General features: G+C 39.7%; 1 long non-coding RNA gene across 2 annotated transcripts; it reads right to left on the bottom strand.

Moving 5' to 3' along the window:
• Window positions 1–2,506: 2,506 nt before the first annotated feature.
• On the bottom strand, window positions 2,507–19,283 carry LOC309621889. Of its 2 annotated transcripts, XR_014240313.1 has the most exons (3): window positions 19,173–19,283; window positions 6,957–7,044; window positions 2,507–2,928 (listed from the first exon to the last, which is right to left on the bottom strand). It is a non-coding gene; the product is annotated as an uncharacterized lncRNA (long non-coding RNA). The 2 variants fall into 2 exon arrangements; XR_014240314.1 differs by lacking the exon at window positions 19,173–19,283 and having other exon boundaries at window positions 6,957–7,088.
• Between the last annotated feature and the right edge of the window lie 1,118 nt (window positions 19,284–20,401).

Genomic DNA, 20,401 nt, shown 5'->3' with positions numbered 1-20,401 from the left:
GTTTTTTAAATTTAATTTATATTTCTTATCGGAGGAAATTTGATTAGAGTGTTGTGATTGTCTGGCTGTACAGAATCTGCTCAATGATTCATACATATATCTGTTCATCTTCAGATCCTGTTACCATGTATGTTATTACAGAATGTTGAGTAGACCTCCCTTGGTATTTGGTAGGTATTTTGTCATTATATATTTTATATGTATTGGTGATTATATATTTCATATAGTTTATATGTTATATGTTTATATACACTTAACATACATTAGTATATGTATGTTAGCCCCATAGTCCTAATTTATCCATCCTCCCACCTTTCATTTTGGTTAACCATTAGTTTGTTTTATAAGTCTGTGAGTGTCTTTTTCTGTGGAAATATGTTCATTGGTAGCAATCTTAGGATAACATGTATAAATGATATCATAGGATATTTGTCATTCCCTTTTGACTTACTTAACGTAATATGATTATTTTTAGGCTCATGTGTAGTCCTGAGAACGGCATTGTTCATTTCTTTTCCGAGGCTACTATTCCATTCGGTAGGTACACCAATTCTTCTTTGTCCATTTATCTGTTGATGGACATTTTGTTTGCTTCCATGTCTTGGCTATTGTAAATACTGCTGCAATACACGATTTTCCATCCTGATTCTTTTTGATTCTGCCTTTAACATGTGACAGGCCCAAGAGTGGGCCTTCTGGATCATATGGTAACTCAATTTTTACCTTTAAACGCACTGCCATTCTGTTCCTATTATTGGCTGTTACCAGTTTACATCCCACTTAGACCGAGAGCTTACGCTATTCTCCACAACTTCTTCAACATCTATCGTTTGTTGACATTTTGCTGATGGTCATTTTGACTGGTGAGAGGTGATACCTTTGTGTAGATTGGATTTGTATGCGTCTAATAATTCCTGATGTTTTGCATTTATCAATGTCCTTTTCATTTTTTTAAAGATTGAGCTAAACTTACAACTTCAAATTGCCTTCTTGAAAAATTTGCCGCGTTTGGATTTCTTTGGGCATTCCCTACCCCAGGACAGTTTTTGAGGGCATGAGTCACTTACAGCCCTGCAGTCCTTGTGACTATTAGTGACCATTAGCAGTGGATTTAAAGCTGCTGTTTGAGGAAACGGCCTTAGGGTGGCAGCATTTCTACGTTGCCAAATCTGCTTGCTAGGGAAACAGAACCTTGCTGCAAGTTGTGCTTTTAGGTTGCAGATTAGAGTGGAATGTGCCAGGACAAAACCCCATAAGTTTTAGCCTCCTTAATTCTTGTGTCTGTCTTTAAGTTTTAATTTTTATCACAGCAAATATGATTGAAAAATGTCTTTTGTTCTAGGTGTACAGAATCTTGTTCATGTACACATATACATATATGTATACATCTTTGCCTCCTTTTCCATGTAGGTTATTACAAAGTGTTGAGTAGACCACTCTTGGTATTCCATAGGTCTTTGGGGATGATATATTTTATATGTATTAGTATATGTTTGTTAACCCAAATATCCTAATTTATCCATTCCTCACACCTTTTCATCGGCTTAACCATAAGTTTGTTTTCTCAATCTGAGATTGTCTTTCTCTATGGATATATGTTCATTTTTATGAATTTTTAGATAGCATAAGTGATATCATAGGACATTTGTCTTTCGCATTCTGACTTACTTCACGTTGTGTGATTATCTCTAGGCTCATCTGTGGTGCTGCATATGCCATTCTTTTATTTTTTTTCACGACTAATATTCCATTCTGTACATGTACCACTTCTTCTTTGTCCATTCATTTGTTTATGGAGCTTTTTTTTGCTTCCATGTCTTGGCTATTTCAATATTGCTGCAGTGCATGTTTGCCTGTCTGTGCCTTTCCGATTCTGGTCTTCTTAGGGTATAGGCCCATTAGGGGATCGGCCGCATCATATGGTAGCTCAATTTTTACCTTTTAAACGCAGCTCCATTCTTTTCTCCTGATTAGCTGTTACTACTTTACATCCAACCAACAGCATAGTGGGTATGCCTTTCTCCTCCAACCCGTCAGCATTCATTGTTTGTAGACTTTGTACGGATGGCATTTTGAATATTGGGTGGCGAAATCTTTTTGTAGTTTGGATTTGCATCCATCCAATAATTCCTGATATTGAGCTTTTATCCATGTTCTTCTTTTTTTAAAACAACAGAGTGAGTAACACTTACCTCTTCAAACTGTCTTCTTGAGAAATTTTCCGTGTTGTGAACTTTTTTGGCCATTACCTACCCCAGGACATTTTTTGAGGACACGTGTCATTTACAGCCCTACAATTACTGTGAATCTCAAGTGACCGTTAGCCCTGTGTTTAAAGCTGCTATTGTGGGAGATGGCCACAAGGCGGCAGCATTTCTCCATTCCCAAATCTGGTTACTAGGGCAGCAGAGCCTTCCTGAAAGTCGTGTTCCTAGGTTGTAAATTAGAATGGGATATGCCAGGGAAAGCCCCAATAACTTTATGTCTCATTAATTGTCGTTCGTGGTTTTAATTTTTTAAATTGGGGTAATGAGTAGAATAGTGTTTGTTCTGGGTGTACACAATCAGGTTCAATTGAACATTATATATATCTATTCATGTACAGATCCTCTTCCCATGTAAATTACTATTATTTTTTTGGTAAATTTTATTTATTTATTTTTGGCTGAGTTGGATCTTCGTTGCTGCATGTGGGCTTTCTCCAGTTGCGGTGAGCGGGGGCTACTCTCCGTTGCGGTGCACGGGCTTCTCACTGCAGTGTCTTCTCTTGTTGCGGAGTACGGGCTCTAGGCGTGCGGGCTTCAGTAGTTGTGGTGCATGGGCTCAGTAGTTATGGCTCGTGGGCTCCAGAGCGTAGGATCATTAGTTGTGGTGCACGAGCTTAGTTGCTCTGCAGCATGTGGGATCTTCCCGAACCAGGGATCGAACCTGTGTCCCCTGCATTGGCAGGCGGATTTTAACCACGGTGCCACCAGGCAAGCCCCCGTGTAAATTATTACAGAGCGTTCAGTAGACCTCCCTTGGTATATGGTCGGTCTTTTTGATACATGTGTTTAATATGTATTTGTATACGTATGGTAACCCTAATCTTAATGTATCCATTCCTCCCACCTTTCCTTTTAGATAACCATAGTTTGTTTTCTAAGTCTGTGAGAGTCTTTCTCTGTGGAAATATGTTCATACGTGTCAGTTGTTAGGTAACAGCTAGGAGTGATATCCCAGGTTATTTGTCGTCTGCTTTCCGACTTACCTCATGTTCTGTGATTATCTCTAGGCTCATCTATGGTGCTGCAAAGAGCAGTGTTTCATCCTTTTCCATGGTGAATATTCCATTGTGTACATGGACCACTTCTTCTTTGTGCATTCATCTGTTGATGGACATTTTGGTTACTTCCAAGTCTTGGCTATGGTAAATATTGATGCAGTGCAGGATTGCCAGCCTGTGTCTTTTGGATTCTGGTCTTCTCAGGGGTTAAGCCCAGCTGTGGGCCTACTAGATCATATGGCAGTTCAATTTTTACCTTTCAACGCACCTCCATTCTGTTCTCACTACTGGCTGTTAGCAGTTTACATCCCACCAGCAACTAGAGGGTACACAGATCTCTAAAACCCCTTCAGCATTTATTGTTTGTAGACTTTTTACTGATGGCATTTTGAGTAGTTGGGTGGTGATACCTTTTTGTAGTTTGGATCTGCATGCGTCTAATAATTCCCGATATAGAGCTTTTATCTACGTCCGTTTTCTTTCTTTTTTTAAAAAGTGAAACAGAGAAACTTAGCTCTTCAAATTGTTTCCTTGAAAAATGTGCCATGTTCTGTGAATTCCTGTGGCCATTACCTGCACCAGGACATTTTTTGAGGGCAGGTGTCGTTTACAGCCCTGTAGTAATTGTGACTATCACATGACCATTAGTTCTGCGTTTAAAGCTGCTGTCGCAGGGAACGGCCACAAGGGGGCAGCATTTCTATATTCCCAACTCTGGTTACTAGGGCAACAGAGCCTTCCTGGAAGTCCTGTTTGTAGGTTGTAGAGTGGAATGTGCCAGGACAAACCCCCCAAAACTATGTCTACTTATTTGTTGTTGGTATTCTCAGTTTAATTTTCATTTTTCTCAGAGCAAATTTGATTGCAATGTTGTGTTTGTTCTAGGTGTACAGAGTCTCTTTCATTGATTCATATATCTTTTCATGTTTGGATCCTGTTCCATATAGGTTATTACAGAATGTTGTATAGACCTCTCTTGGTATTCGGTATGTCTGATGATTATATATTTTATAAGTATTAGCATATGTCTGTTAAACCCAATATCCTCCGTTATACATTCCTCACAGCTTTCCATTTGGTTAACCACAAGCTTGTTATTTGAACGCGTGAGTGTCCTTCTCTGTGGAAATAGGTTCATTCCTATCAATTTTTAGGTAACACCTATACGTGATATCATAGGATATGTGTCTCTCGCTCTCTGACTTACTTCAAGTTGTGTGATTATCTGTAGCCTCATCTATGGTGCTGCAAACGGCATTGTTTCATTCTTTTCTGTGTCTAATATTGCATTGTGTACATGGACCACTTTTTCTTCCATTCATCTGATGATGGACATTTTTGTTGCGTCCATGTCTTGGCTATTGTAAATACTGCTGCAATACACGATTTTCCATCCTGTGTCTTTTTGATTCTGGCTTTCACAGGTGACAGGTCCAATAGTGGACCTTCCGGATCATATGGTGACTCAATTTTTACCTTTAAACGCACTGCCATTCTGTTCCTATTATTGGCTGTTACCAGTTTACATCCCACATAGACCGAGAGGTTACGCTATTCTCCACAACTTCTTCAACATCTATTGTTTGTTGACTTTTTGCTGATGGTCATTCTGACTAGTGTGAGGTGATACCTTTGTGTAGATTGGATTTGCATGCGTCTAATAATTCCTGATGTTTTGCGTTTATCAATGTCCTTTTCATTTTTTTTTACGATTCAGCTAAACTTACAACTTCAAATTGCCTTCTTGAAAAATTTGGCGTGTTTGGATTTCTTTGGCCATTCCCTACCCCAGGACAGTTTTTGAGGGCATGAGTCATTTACAGCCCTGCAGTCCTTGTGAATATGAATGACCATTAGCAGTGGATTGAAAGCTGCTGTTTGAGGAAACGGCCTTAGGGTGGCAGCATTTCTACGTTGCCAACTCTGCTTGCTAGGGAAACAGAACCTTGCTGCAAGTTGTGCTTTTTGGTTGCAGATTAGAGTGGAATGTGCCAGGACAAACCCCCATAAGTTTTAGCCTCCTTAATTCTTGTTTGTGTCCTTAAGTTTTAATTTTTATCAGAGCAAATTTGATTGAAATATGTCTTTTGTTCTAGGTGTACAGAATCTTGTTCATGAACACATATACATATATCTATTGATCTTTGTGTCCTTTTCCATGTAGGTTATTACAAATTGTTGAGTAGACCACTCTTGGTATTCCATAGGACTCTGGGGATGATATATTTTATATGTATTAGTATATGTTTGTTAACCCCAATATCCTAATTTATCCATTCCTCACACCTTTTCATTGGCTTAACCACAAGTTTGTCTTCTCAATCTGAGATTGTCTGTCTCTATGGGTATATGTTCATTTTTATGAATTTTCAGATACCATAAGTGATATCGTAGGACCTTTGTCTTTCGCATTCTGACTTACTTCACGTTGTGTGATTATCTCTAGGCTCAGCTGTGGTGCTGCATATGCCATTCTTTTATTATTTTTTGCAACTAATATTCCATTCTGTACATGTACCACTTCTTCTTTGTCCAGTCATCTGTTTATGGACCCCTTTTTTTTGCTTCCATGTTTTGGCTATTTCAGTATTGCTGCCGTGCATGTTTGCCTGTCTGTGCCTTTCCGATTCTGGTCTTCTTAGGGTATAGGCCCATTAGGGGATCGGCCGCATCATAAGGTAGCTCAATTTTTACCTTTTAAACGCAGCTCCATTCTGTTCTCATGATTAGCTGTTACCACTTTACATCCAACCATCAGCATAGTGGGTATGCATTTCTCCACCAACCCGTCAGCATTCATTGTTCGTAGACTTTTTACGGATGGCATTTTGAATATTGGGTGGTGAAATCTTTTTGTAGTTTGGATTTGCATCCAACCAATAATTCCTGATATTGAGCTTCTATCCATGTTCTTCTTTTTTTAAAACAACAGAGTGAGTAACACTTACCTCTTCAAACTGTTTTCTTGAACAATTTTCCGTGTTGTGAACTTTTATGACCATTACCTACCCCAGGACATTTTTTGAGGACACGTGTCATTTATGGCCCTACAATTACTGTGACTCTCAAGTGACCGTTAGCCCTGTGTTTAAAGCTGCTATTGTGGGAAACGTCCACAAGGCGGCAGCATATCTCCATTCCCAAATCTGGTTACTAGGGCAGCAGAGCCTTCCTGAAAGTCGTGTTCCCAGGTTGTAAATTAGAATGGGATATACCAGGGAAAGCCCCAATAACTTTATGTCTCATTAATTGTCGTTCGTGGTTTTAATTTTTTAAATGGGGGTAATGAGTAGAATAGTGTTTGTTCTGGGTGTACACAATCAGGTTGAATTGAACATTATATATATCTATTCATGTACAGAGCCTCTTCCCATGTAAATTACTATTATTTTTTTAATAAACTTTATTTATTTATTTATTTATTTTTGGCTGAGTTGGATCTTCGTTGCTGCATGTGGGCTTTCTCCAGTTGCGGTGAGCGGGGGCTACTCTCCGTTGCGGTGCACGGGCTTCTCACTGCAGTGGCTTCTTTTGTTGTGGAGCACGGGCTCTAGGCGTGTGGGCTTCAGTAGTTGTGGTTCATGGGCTCAGTAGTTATGGCTCATGGGCTCCAGAGCGTAGGCTCATTAGTTGTGGTGCACGAGCTTAGTTGCTCTGCAGCATGTGGGATCTTCCCAACCAGGGATCGAACCTGTGTCCCCTGCATTGGCAGGCGGATTCTTAACCACGGTGCCACCAGGCAAGCCCCCGTGTAAATTATTACAGAGCATTCAGTAGACCTCCCTTGGTATATGGTCAGTCTTTTTGATACATGTGTTTAATATGTATTTGTATACGTATGGTAACCCTAATCTTAATGTATCCATTCCTCCCACCTTTCCTTTTAGATAACCGTAGTTTGTTTTCTAAGTCTGTGAGAGTCTTTCTCTGTGGAAATATGTTCATACGTGTCAGTTGTAAGGTAACAGCTAGGAGTGATATCCCAGGTTATTTGTTGTCTGCTTTCCGACTTACCTCATGTTCTGTGATTATCTCTAGGCTCATCTATGGTGCTGCAAAGAGCAGTGTTTCATCCTTTTCCATGGCGAATATTCCATTGTGTACATGGACCACTTCTTCTTTGTGCATTCATCTGTTGATGGACATTTTGGTTACTTTCAAGTCTTGGCTATTGTAAATACTGCTGCAATACACGATTTTCCATCCTGTGTCTTTTTGATTCTGGCTTTCACAGGTGACAGGTCCAATAGTGGACCTTCCGGATCATATGGTGACTCAATTTTTACCTTTAAACGCACTGCCATTCTGTTCCTATTATATGGTTGTTACCAGTTTACATCCCACTTAGACGGAGAGGTTACACTATTCTCCACAACTTCTTCAACATCTGTCGTTTGTTGAGTTTTTGCTGATGGTCATTCTGACTAGTGTGAGGTGATACCTTTGTGTAGATTGGATTTGCATGCGTCTAGTAATTCCTGATGTTTTGCGTTTATCAATGTCCTTTTCATTTTTTTTTTACGATTCAGCTAAACTTACAACTTCAAATTGCCTTCTTGAAAAATTTGGCGTGTTTGGATTTCTTTGGGCATTCCCTACCCCAGGACAGTTTTTGAGGGCATGAGACATTTACAGCCCTGCAGTCCTTGTGAATATTAGTGACCATTAGCAGTGGATTTAAAGCTGCTGTTTGAGGAAACGGCCTTAGGGTGGCAGCATTTCTACGTTGTCAACTCTGCTTGCTAGGGAAACAGAACCTTGCTGCAAGTTGTGCTTTTAGGTTGCAGATTAGAGTGGAATGTGCCAGGACAAACCCCCATAAGTTTTAGCCTCCTTAATTCTTGTTTGTGTCCTTAAGTTTTAATTTTTATCAGAGCAAATTTGATTGAAATATGTCTTTTGTTCTAGGTGTACAGAATCTTGTTCATGAACACATATACATATATCTATTTATCTTTGTGTTCTTTTCCATGTAGGTTATTACAAAGTGTTGAGTAGACCACTCTTGGTATTCCATAGGTCTTTGGGGATGATATATTTTATATGTATTAGTATATGTTTGTTAATCCCAATATCCTAATTTATCCATTCCTCACACCTTTTTATTGGCTTGACCATAAGTTTGTCTTCTCAATCTGAGATTGTCTTTCTCTATGGATATATGTTCATTTTTATGAATTTTCAGATACCATAAGTGGTATCATAGGATATTTGTCTTTCGCATTCTGACTTACTTCACGTTGTGTGATTATCTCTAGGCTCATCTGTGGTGCTGCATATGCCATTCTTTTATTATTTTTCACAACTAATATTCCATTCTGTACATGTACCACTTCGTCTTTGTCCATTCATTTGTTTATGGACCTTGTTTTTGCTTCCATGTCTTGGCTATTTCAGTATTGTTGCAGTGCCTGTTTGCCTGTCTGTGACTTTCCGATTGTGGTCTTCTTAGGGTATAGGCCCACTTAGGGGTTCGGCCGCATCATATGGTAGCTCAATTTTTACCTTTTAAAGCAGCTCCATTCAGTTCTCATTAGTGCTGTTACCACTTTACATCCCACCAGCAGCTAGAAGGTACACAGTTCCCTAAAACCTCTTCAGCATTTATAGTTCGTAGACTTTTTGCTGATGGTCATTTGACTGGTGTGAGCTGAATCCTTTGTGGACGTTGGATTTGCATGCGGCTAATAATTCCTTATACTGAGCTTTAGGCATGTCCTTTTTTTTTCTTTTCCTTTTTTTTTAAAGAGTGAGTACAACTTCCGTCTTCATATTAACTTCGTGAAAAATTTGTCATGTGTTGAATTTTCTTGCCTATTCCCTACCCCTGGACATTTTTTGAGGGCATGTGTCATTTACAACCCTGCAGTCCTTGTGACTATTAAATGACCATTAGCACTGGGTTTAAAGCTGCTGTTGTGGAAAACAGCCACAAGGCGGCAGCATTATTACGTTCTCAACTCTTGTTACTAGGGCAACAGAGTCTTTTTGGAGGTAGTGTTCCGAGGTTGTAAATTAGAGTGGAATGTGCTGGGACAAGCCCCCAGAAGTTTATGTCTCCTTACTTATGTTTGTTTTTAAAATTTAATTTCTATTTCTTTTTGCAGTAAATTTGATTAGAGTGTTGTGATTGTCTGGCTGTACAGAATCTGCTCAATGATTCATACATATGTCTGTTCATCTTCGGATCCTGTTACCATGTATGTTATTACAGAACGTTGAGTAGACCTCCCTTGGTATTTGGTAGGTGTTTTGTCATTATATATTTTATATGGATTGGTGATTCTATAATGCATATAGTTTATATGTTATATGTTTATATACACTTAACATACATTAGTATATGTATGTTAGCCCCATAATCCTAATTTATCCATCCTCCCACCTTTCATTTTGGTTAACCATTAGTTTGTTTTATAAGTCTGTGAGTGTCTTTTTCTGTGGAAATATGTTCATTGGTAGCAATCTGAGGATAATGTGTATAAATGATATCATAGGATATTTGTCATTCCCTTTTGACTTACTTAACGTAATATGATTATTTCTAGGCTCATGTGTAGTCCTGAAAACGGCATTGTTCATTTTTTTTCCGAACCTACTCTTCCATTTGGTACGTATACCACTTCTTCTTTGTCCATTTATCTGTTGATGGACATTTTGTTTGCTTGCATGGCTTGGCTATTGTAAATATTTCTGCAGTGCATGTTTGCCTGTGTGTGCCTTTCCGATTCTGGTCTTCTTAGGGTATAGGCCTATTAGGGGATCGGCCGCATCATATGGTAGCTCAATTTTTACCTTTTAAACGCAGCTCCATTCTGTTCTCATGATTAGCTGTTACCAGTTTACATCCAACCAACAGCATAGTGGGTATGCATTTCTCCACCAACCCGTCAGCATTCATTGTTTGTAGACTTTTTACGGATGGCATTTTGAATATTGGGTGGCGAAATGTTTTTGTAGTTTGGATTTGCGTCCAACCAATAATTCCTGACATTGAGCTTTTATTTATGTTCTTCTTTTTTTTTAAATAACAGAGTGAGTAACACTTACCTCTTCAAACAGTTTTCTTGAAAAATTTTCCGTATTATGAACTTTCTTGGCCATTACCTACCCCAGGACATTTTTGAGGAATCGTGTCATTTATGGCCCTACAATTACTGTGAATCTCAAGTGACCGTTAGCCCTGTGTTTAAAGCTGCTATTGTGGGAAACGGCCACAAGGCGGCAGCATTTCTCCATTCCCAAATCTGGTTACTAGGGCAGCAGAGCCTTCCTGAAAGTCGTGTTCCTAGGTTGTAAATTAGAATGGGATATGCCAGGGAAAACCCCAATAACTTTATGTCTCATTAATTCTTGTTCGTGGTTATAATTTTTTAAATGGGGGTAATGAGTAGAGTAGTGTTTGTTCTGGGTGTGCACAATCAGGATCAATTGAACATTATATATATCTATTCATGTAGAGAGCCTCTTCCCATGTAAATTACTATTATTTTTTTTTATAAATTTATTTTATTTATTTATTTATTTTTGGCTGAGTTGGATCTTCGTTGCTGCATGTGGGCTTTCTCCAGTTGCAGTGAGTGGGGGCTACTCTCCATTGCGGTGCACGGGCTTCTCACTGCAGTGGCTTCTCTTGTTGCGGAGCATGGGCTGTAGGCGTGTGGGCTTCAGTAGTTGTGGTGCATGGGCTCCGGAGCGTAGGCTCATTAGTTGTGGTGCACGAGCTTAGTTGCTCTGCAGCATGTGGGATCTTCCCGAACCAGGGATCGAACCTGTGTCCTCTGCATTGGCAGGCGGATTCTTAACCACGGTGCCACCAGGCAAGCCCCTGTGTAAATTATTACAGAGCGTTCAGTAGACCTCCCTTGGTATATGGTCAGTCTTTTTGATACATGTGTTTAATATGTATTTGTATACGTATGGTAACCCTAATCTTAATGTATCCATTCCTCCCACCTTTCCTTTTAGATAACCATAGTTTGTTTTCTAAGTCTGTGAGAGTCTTTCTCTGTGGAAATATGTTCATACGTGTCAGTTGTTAGGTAACAGCTAGGAGTGATATCACAGGTTATTTGTCGTCTGCTTTCCGACTTACCTCATGTTCTGTGATTATCTCTAGGCTCATCTATGGTGCTGCAAAGAGCAGTGTTTCATCCTTTTCCATGGTGAATATTCCATTGTGTACATGGACCACTTCTTCTTTGTGCATTCATCTGTTGATGGACATTTTGGTTACTTCCAAGTCTTGGCTATGGTAAATATTGATGCAGTGCAGGATTGCCAGCCTGTGTCTTTTGGATTCTGGTCTTCTCAGGGGTTAAGCCCAGCTGTGGGCCTACTAGATCATATGGCAGTTCAATTTTTACCTTTCAACGCACCTCCATTCTGTTCTCACTACTGGCTGTTAGCAGTTTACATCCCACCAGCAACTAGAGGGTACACAGATCTCTAAAACCCCTTCAGCATTTATTGTTTGTAGACTTTTTACTGATGGCATTTTGAGTAGTTGGGTGGTGATACCTTTTTGTAGTTTGGATCTGCATGCGTCTAATAATTCCCGATATAGAGCTTTTATCTACGTCCGTTTTCTTTCTTTTTTTAAAAAGTGAAACAGAGAAACTTAGCTCTTCAAATTGTTTCCTTGAAAAATGTGCCATGTTCTGTGAATTCCTGTGGCCATTACCTGCACCAGGACATTTTTTGAGGGCAGGTGTCGTTTACAGCCCTGTAGTAATTGTGACTATCACATGACCATTAGTTCTGCGTTTAAAGCTGCTGTCGCAGGGAACGGCCACAAGGGGGCAGCATTTCTATATTCCCCACTCTGGTTACTAGGGCAACAGAGCCTTCCTGGAAGTCCTGTTTGTAGGTTGTAGAGTAGAGTGGAATGTGCCAGGACAAACCCCCAAAACCTATGTCTACTTATTTGTTGTTGGTATTCTCAGTTTAATTTTCATTTTTCTCAGAGCAAATTTGATTGCAATGTTGTGTTTGTTCTAGGTGTACAGAGTCTCTTTCATTGATTCATATATCTTTTCATGTTTGGATCCTGTTCCATATAGGTTATTACAGAATGTTGTATAGACCTCTCTTGGTATTCGGTATGTCTGATGATTATATATTTTATAAGTATTAGCATATGTCTGTTAAACCCAATATCCTTCGTTATATATTCCTCACAGCTTTCCATTTGGTTAACCACAAGCTTGTTATTTGAACGCGTGAGTGTCCTTCTCTGTGGAAATAGGTTCATTCCTATCAATTTTTAGGTAACACCTATACGTGATATCATAGGATATGTGTCTCTCGCTCTCTGACTTACTTCAAGTTGTGTGATTATCTGTAGCCTCATCTATGGTGCTGCAAACGGCATTGTTTCATTCTTTTCTGTGTCTAATATTGCATTGTGTACATGGACCACTTTTTCTTCCATTCATCTGATGATGGACATTTTTGTTGCGTCCATGTCTTGGCTATTGTAAATACTGCTGCAATACACGATTTTCCATCCTGTGTCTTTTTGATTCTGGCTTTCACAGGTGACAGGTCCAATAGTGGACCTTCCGGATCATATGGTGACTCAATTTTTACCTTTAAACGCACTGCCATTCTGTTCCTATTATTGGCTGTTACCAGTTTACATCCCACATAGACCGAGAGGTTACGCTATTCTCCACAACTTCTTCAACATCTATTGTTTGTTGACTTTTTGCTGATGGTCATTCTGACTAGTGTGAGGTGATACCTTTGTGTAGATTGGATTTGCATGCGTCTAATAATTCCTGATGTCTTGCGTTTATCAATGTCCTTTTCATTTTTTTTTACGATTCAGCTAAACTTACAACTTCAAATTGCCTTCCTGAAAAATTTGCCGCATTTGGATTTTTTTGGCCATTCCCTACCCCAGGACAGTTTTTGAGGGCATGAGTCATTTACAGCCCTGCAGTCCTTGTGAATATGAATGACCATTAGCAGTGGATTGAAAGCTGCTGTTTGAGGAAACGGCCTTAGGGTGGCAGCATTTCTACGTTGCCAACTCTGCTTGCTAGGGAAACAGAACCTTGCTGCAAGTTGTGCTTTTTGGTTGCAGATTAGAGTGGAATGTGCCAGGACAAACCCCCATAAGTTTTAGCCTCCTTAATTCTTGTTTGTGTCCTTAAGTTTTAATTTTTATCAGAGCAAATTTGATTGAAATATGTCTTTTGTTCTAGGTGTACAGAATCTTGTTCATGAACACATATACATATATCTATTGATCTTTGTGTCCTTTTCCATGTAGGTTATTACAAATTGTTGAGTAGACCACTCTTGGTATTCCATAGGACTCTGGGGATGATATATTTTATATGTATTAGTATATGTTTGTTAACCCCAATATCCTAATTTATCCATTCCTCACACCTTTTCATTGGCTTAACCACAAGTTTGTCTTCTCAATCTGAGATTGTCTGTCTCTATGGGTATATGTTCATTTTTATGAATTTTCAGATACCATAAGTGATATCATAGGACCTTTGTCTTTCGCATTCTGACTTACTTCACGTTGTGTGATTATCTCTAGGCTCAGCTGTGGTGCTGCATATGCCATTCTTTTATTATTTTTTGCAACTAATATTCCATTCTGTACATGTACCACTTCTTCTTTGTCCAGTCATCTGTTTATGGACCCCTTTTTTTTGCTTCCATGTTTTGGCTATTTCAGTATTGCTGCCGTGCATGTTTGCCTGTCTGTGCCTTTCCGATTCTGGTCTTCTTAGGGTATAGGCCCATTAGGGGATCGGCCGCATCATATGGTAGCTCAATTTTTACCTTTTAAACGCAGCTCCATTCTGTTCTCATGATTAGCTGTTACCACTTTACATCCAACCAACAGCATAGTGGGTATGCATTTCTCCACCAACCCGTCAGCATTCATTGTTTGTAGACTTTTTACGGATGGCATTTTGAATATTGGGTGGCGAAATGTTTTTGTAGTTTGGATTTGCGTCCAACCAATAATTCCTGACATTGAGCTTTTATTTATGTTCTTCTTTTTTTTTAAATAACAGAGTGAGTAACACTTACCTCTTCAAACAGTTTTCTTGAAAAATTTTCCGTATTATGAACTTTCTTGGCCATTACCTACCCCAGGACATTTTTGAGGAATCGTGTCATTTATGGCCCTACAATTACTGTGAATCTCAAGTGACCGTTAGCCCTGTGTTTAAAGCTGCTATTGTGGGAAACGGCCACAAGGCGGCAGCATTTCTCCATTCCCAAATCTGGTTACTAGGGCAGCAGAGCCTTCCTGAAAGTCGTGTTCCTAGGTTGTAAATTAGAATGGGATATGCCAGGGAAAACCCCAATAACTTTATGTCTCATTAATTCTTGTTCGTGGTTATAATTTTTTAAATGGGGGTAATGAGTAGAGTAGTGTTTGTTCTGGGTGTGCACAATCAGGATCAATTGAACATTATATATATCTATTCATGTAGAGAGCCTCTTCCCATGTAAATTACTATTATTTTTTTTTTTATAAATTTATTTTATTTATTTATTTATTTTTGGCTGAGTTGGATCTTCGTTGCTGCATGTGGGCTTTCTCCAGTTGCAGTGAGTGGGGGCTACTCTCCGTTGCGGTGCACGGGCTTCTCACTGCAGTGGCTTCTCTTGTTGCGGAGCATGGGCTGTAGGCGTGCGGGCTTCAGTAGTTGTGGTGCATGGGCTCCGGAGCGTAGGCTCATTAGTTGTGGTGCACGAGCTTAGTTGCTCTGCAGCATGTGGGATCTTCCCGAACCAGGGATCGAACCTGTGTCCTCTGCATTGGCAGGCGGATTCTTAACCACGGTGCCACCAGGCAAGCCCCTGTGTAAATTATTACAGAGCGTTCAGTAGACCTCCCTTGGTATATGGTCAGTCTTTTTGATACATGTGTTTAATATGTATTTGTATACGTATGGTAACCCTAATCTTAATGTATCCATTCCTCCCACCTTTCCTTTTAGATAACCATAGTTTGTTTTCTAAGTCTGTGAGAGTCTTTCTCTGTGGAAATATGTTCATACGTGTCAGTTGTTAGGTAACAGCTAGGAGTGATATCACAGGTTATTTGTCGTCTGCTTTCCGACTTACCTCATGTTCTGTGATTATCTCTAGGCTCATCTATGGTGCTGCAAAGAGCAGTGTTTCATCCTTTTCCATGGTGAATATTCCATTGTGTACATGGACCACTTCTTCTTTGTGCATTCATCTGTTGATGGACATTTTGGTTACTTCCAAGTCTTGGCTATGGTAAATATTGATGCAGTGCAGGATTGCCAGCCTGTGTCTTTTGGATTCTGGTCTTCTCAGGGGTTAAGCCCAGCTGTGGGCCTACTAGATCATATGGCAGTTCAATTTTTACCTTTCAACGCACCTCCGTTCTGTTCTCACTACTGGCTGTTAGCAGTTTACATCCCACCAGCAACTAGAGGGTACACAGATCTCTAAAACCCCTTCAGCATTTATTGTTTGTAGACTTTTTACTGATGGCATTTTGAGTAGTTGGGTGGTGATACCTTTTTGTAGTTTGGATCTGCATGCGTCTAATAATTCCCGATATAGAGCTTTTATCTACGTCCGTTTTCTTTCTTTTTTTTAAAAGTGAAACAGAGAAACTTAGCTCTTCAAATTGTTTCCTTGAAAAATGTGCCATGTTCTGTGAATTCCTGTGGCCATTACCTGCACCAGGACATTTTTTGAGGGCAGGTGTCGTTTACAGCCCTGTAGTAATTGTGACTATCACATGACCATTAGTTCTGCGTTTAAAGCTGCTGTCGCAGGGAACGGCCACAAGGGGGCAGCATTTCTATATTCCCAACTCTGGTTACTAGGGCAACAGAGCCTTCCTGGAAGTCCTGTTTGTAGGTTGTAGAGTAGAGTGGAATGTGCCAGGACAAACCCCCAAAAACTATGTCTACTTATTTGTTGTTGGTATTCTCAGTTTAATTTTCATTTTTCTCAGAGCAAATTTGATTGCAATGTTGTGTTTGTTCTAGGTGTACAGAGTCTCTTTCATTGATTCATATATCTTTTCATGTTTGGATCCTGTTCCATATAGGTTATTACAGAATGTTGTATAGACCTCTCTTGGTATTCGGTATGTCTGATGATTATATATTTTATAAGTATTAGCATATGTCTGTTAAACCCAATATCCTCCGTTATACATTCCTCACAGCTTTCCATTTGGTTAACCACAAGCTTGTTATTTGAACGCGTGAGTGTCCTTCTCTGTGGAAATAGGTTCATTCCTATCAATTTTTAGGTAACACCTATACGTGATATCATAGGATATGTGTCTCTCGCTCTCTGACTTACTTCAAGTTGTGTGATTATCTGTAGCCTCATCTATGGTGCTGCAAACGGCATTGTTTCATTCTTTTCTGTGTCTAATATTGCATTGTGTACATGGACCACTTTTTCTTCCATTCATCTGATGATGGACATTTTTGTTGCGTCCATGTCTTGGCTATTGTAAATACTGCTGCAATACACGATTTTCCATCCTGTGTCTTTTTGATTCTGGCTTTCACAGGTGACAGGTCCAATAGTGGACCTTCCGGATCATATGGTGACTCAATTTTTACCTTTAAACGCACTGCCATTCTGTTCCTATTATTGGCTGTTACCAGTTTACATCCCACATAGACCGAGAGGTTACGCTATTCTCCACAACTTCTTCAACATCTATTGTTTGTTGACTTTTTGCTGATGGTCATTCTGACTAGTGTGAGGTGATACCTTTGTGTAGATTGGATTTGCATGCGTCTAATAATTCCTGATGTTTTGCGTTTATCAATGTCCTTTTCATTTTTTTTTACGATTCAGCTAAACTTACAACTTCAAATTGCCTTCCTGAAAAATTTGCCGCATTTGGATTTTTTTGGCCATTCCCTACCCCAGGACAGTTTTTGAGGGCATGAGTCATTTACAGCCCTGCAGTCCTTGTGAATATGAATGACCATTAGCAGTGGATTGAAAGCTGCTGTTTGAGGAAACGGCCTTAGGGTGGCAGCATTTCTACGTTGCCAACTCTGCTTGCTAGGGAAACAGAACCTTGCTGCAAGTTGTGCTTTTTGGTTGCAGATTAGAGTGGAATGTGCCAGGACAAACCCCCATAAGTTTTAGCCTCCTTAATTCTTGTTTGTGTCCTTAAGTTTTAATTTTTATCAGAGCAAATTTGATTGAAATATGTCTTTTGTTCTAGGTGTACAGAATCTTGTTCATGAACACATATACATATATCTATTGATCTTTGTGTCCTTTTCCATGTAGGTTATTACAAATTGTTGAGTAGACCACTCTTGGTATTCCATAGGACTCTGGGGATGATATATTTTATATGTATTAGTATATGTTTGTTAACCCCAATATCCTAATTTATCCATTCCTCACACCTTTTCATTGGCTTAACCACAAGTTTGTCTTCTCAATCTGAGATTGTCTGTCTCTATGGGTATATGTTCATTTTTATGAATTTTCAGATACCATAAGTGATATCATAGGACCTTTGTCTTTCGCATTGACTTACTTCACGTTGTGTGATTATCTCTAGGCTCAGCTGTGGTGCTGCATATGCCATTCTTTTATTATTTTTTGCAACTAATATTCCATTCTGTACATGTACCACTTCTTCTTTGTCCAGTCATCTGTTTATGGACCTTTTTTTTGCTTCCATGTTTTGGCTATTTCAATATTGCTGCCGTGCATGTTTGCCTGTCTGTGCCTTTCCGATTCTGGTCTTCTTAGGGTATAGGCCCATTAGGGGATTGGCCGCATCATATGGTAGCTCAATTTTTACCTTTTAAACGCAGCTCCATTCTGTTCTCATGATTAGCTGTTACCACTTTACATCCAACCATCAGCATAGTGGGTATGCATTTCTCCACCAACCCGTCAGCATTCATTGTTCGTAGACTTTTTCCGGATGGCATTTTGAATATTGGGTGGTGAAATCTTTTTGTAGTTTGGATTTGCATCCAACCAATAATTCCTGATATTGAGCTTCTATCCATGTTCTTCTTTTTTTAAAACAACAGAGTGAGTAACACTTACCTCTTCAAACTGTTTTCTTGAAAAATTTTCCGTATTGTGAACTTTTTTGGCCATTACCTACCCCAGGACATTTTTTGAGGACACGTGTCATTTATGGCCCTACAATTACTGTGAATCTCAAGTGACCGTTAGCCCTGTGTTTAAAGGTGCTATTGTGGGAAACGGCCACAAGGCGGCAGCATTTCTCCTTTCCCAAATCTGGTTACTAGGGCAGCAGAGCCTTCCTGAAAGTCGTGTTCCCAGGTTGTAAATTAGAATGGGACATGCCAGGGAAAACCCCAATAAGTTTATGTCTGATTAATTGTTGTTCGTGGTTTTAATTTTTTAACTTGGGTTAATGAGTAGAATAGTGTTTGTTCTGGGTGTACAAAATCAGGTTGAATTGAACATTATATATATCTATTCATGTACAGAGCCTCTTCCCATGTAAATTACTATTATTTTTTTAATAAATTTTATTTATTTATTTATTTATTTTTGGCTGAGTTGGATCTTCGTTGCTGCATGTGGGCTTTCTCCAGTTGCGGTGAGCGGGGGCTACTCTCCGTTGCGGTGAACGGGCTTCTCACTGCAGTGGCTTCTCTTGTTGTGGAGCATGGGCGCTAGGCGTGTGGGCTTCAGTAGTTGTGGTGCATGGGCTCAGTAGTTATGGCTCATGGGCTCCAGAGCGTAGGCTCATTAGTTGTGGTGCACGAGCTTAGTTGCTCTGCAGCATGTGGGATCTTCCCGAACCAGGGATCGAACCTGTGTCCCCTGCATTGGCAGGCGGATTCTTAACCACGGTGCCACCAGGCAGGCCCCCGAGTAAATTATTACAGAGCGTTCAGTAGACCTCCCTTGGTATATGGTCGGTCTTTTTGATACATGTGTTTAATATGTATTTGTATACGTATGGTAACCCTAATCTTAATGTATCCATTCCTCCCACCTTTCCTTTTAGATAACCATAGTTTGTTTTCTAAGTCTGTGAGAGTGTTTCTCTGTGGAAATATGTTCATACGTGTCAGTTGTTAGGTAACAGCTAGGAGTGATATCACGGGTTATTTGTTGTCTGCTTTCCGACTTACCTCATGTTCTGTGATTATCTCTAGGCTCATCTATGGTGCTGCAAAGAGCAGTGTTTCATCCTTTTCCATGGCGAATATTCCATTGTGTACATGGACCACTTCTTCTTTGTGCATTCATCTGTTGATGGACATTTTGGTTACTTCCAAGTCTTTTCTATGGTAAATATTGATGCAGTGCAGGATTGCGAGCCTGTGTCTTTTGGATTCTGGTCTTCTCAGGGGTTAGGCCCAGCAGTGGGCCTACTAGATCATATGGTCGTTCAATTTGTACCTTTCAACGCACCTCCATTCTGTTCTCGCTACTGGCTGTTACCAGTTTACATCCCACCAGCAACTAGAGGGTACACAGATCTCTAAAACCCCTTCAGCATTTATTGTTTGTAGAATTTTTACTGATGGCATTTTGAGTGTTGGGTGGTGATACCTTATTGTAGTTTGGATTTGCATGCGTCTAATAATTCCCGATATTGAGTTTTTATCTACGTCCGTTTTCTTTTCTTTTTTTTAAAGTGAAACAGAGAAACTTAGCTCTTCAAATTGTTTCCTTGAAAAATGTGCCATGTTCTGTGAATTCCTGTGGCCATTACCTGCACCAGGACATTTTTTGAGGGCAGGTGTCGTTTACAGCCCTGTAGTAATTGTGACTATCACATGACCATTAGTTCTGCGTTTAAAGCTGCTGTTGCAGGAAACGGCCACAAGGGGGCAGCATTTCTGTATTCGCAACTCTGGTTACTAGGGCAACAGAGCCTTCCTGGAAGTCCTGTTTGTAGGTTGTAAAGTAGAGTGGAATGTGCCAGGACAAACCCCCCAAAACTATGTCTACTTATTTGTTGTTGGTATTCTCAGTTTAATTTTCATTTTTCTCAGAGCAAATTTGATTGCAATGTTGTATTTGTTCTAGGTGTACAGAATGTCTTTCATTGATTCATATATCTTTTCATGTTTGGATCCTGTTCCATATAGGTTATTACAGAATGTTGTGTAGACCTGT

This window comes from Balaenoptera borealis (assembly GCF_965194805.1).
Source record: "Balaenoptera borealis genome assembly, contig: HAP1_SCAFFOLD_1120, whole genome shotgun sequence".
In the NCBI taxonomy this organism is placed as follows: Eukaryota; Metazoa; Chordata; class Mammalia; order Artiodactyla; family Balaenopteridae; genus Balaenoptera; species Balaenoptera borealis.
The sequence above is the reverse complement of the archived record's forward strand: the minus strand, read 5'-3'. Positions and strand labels throughout refer to the sequence as shown.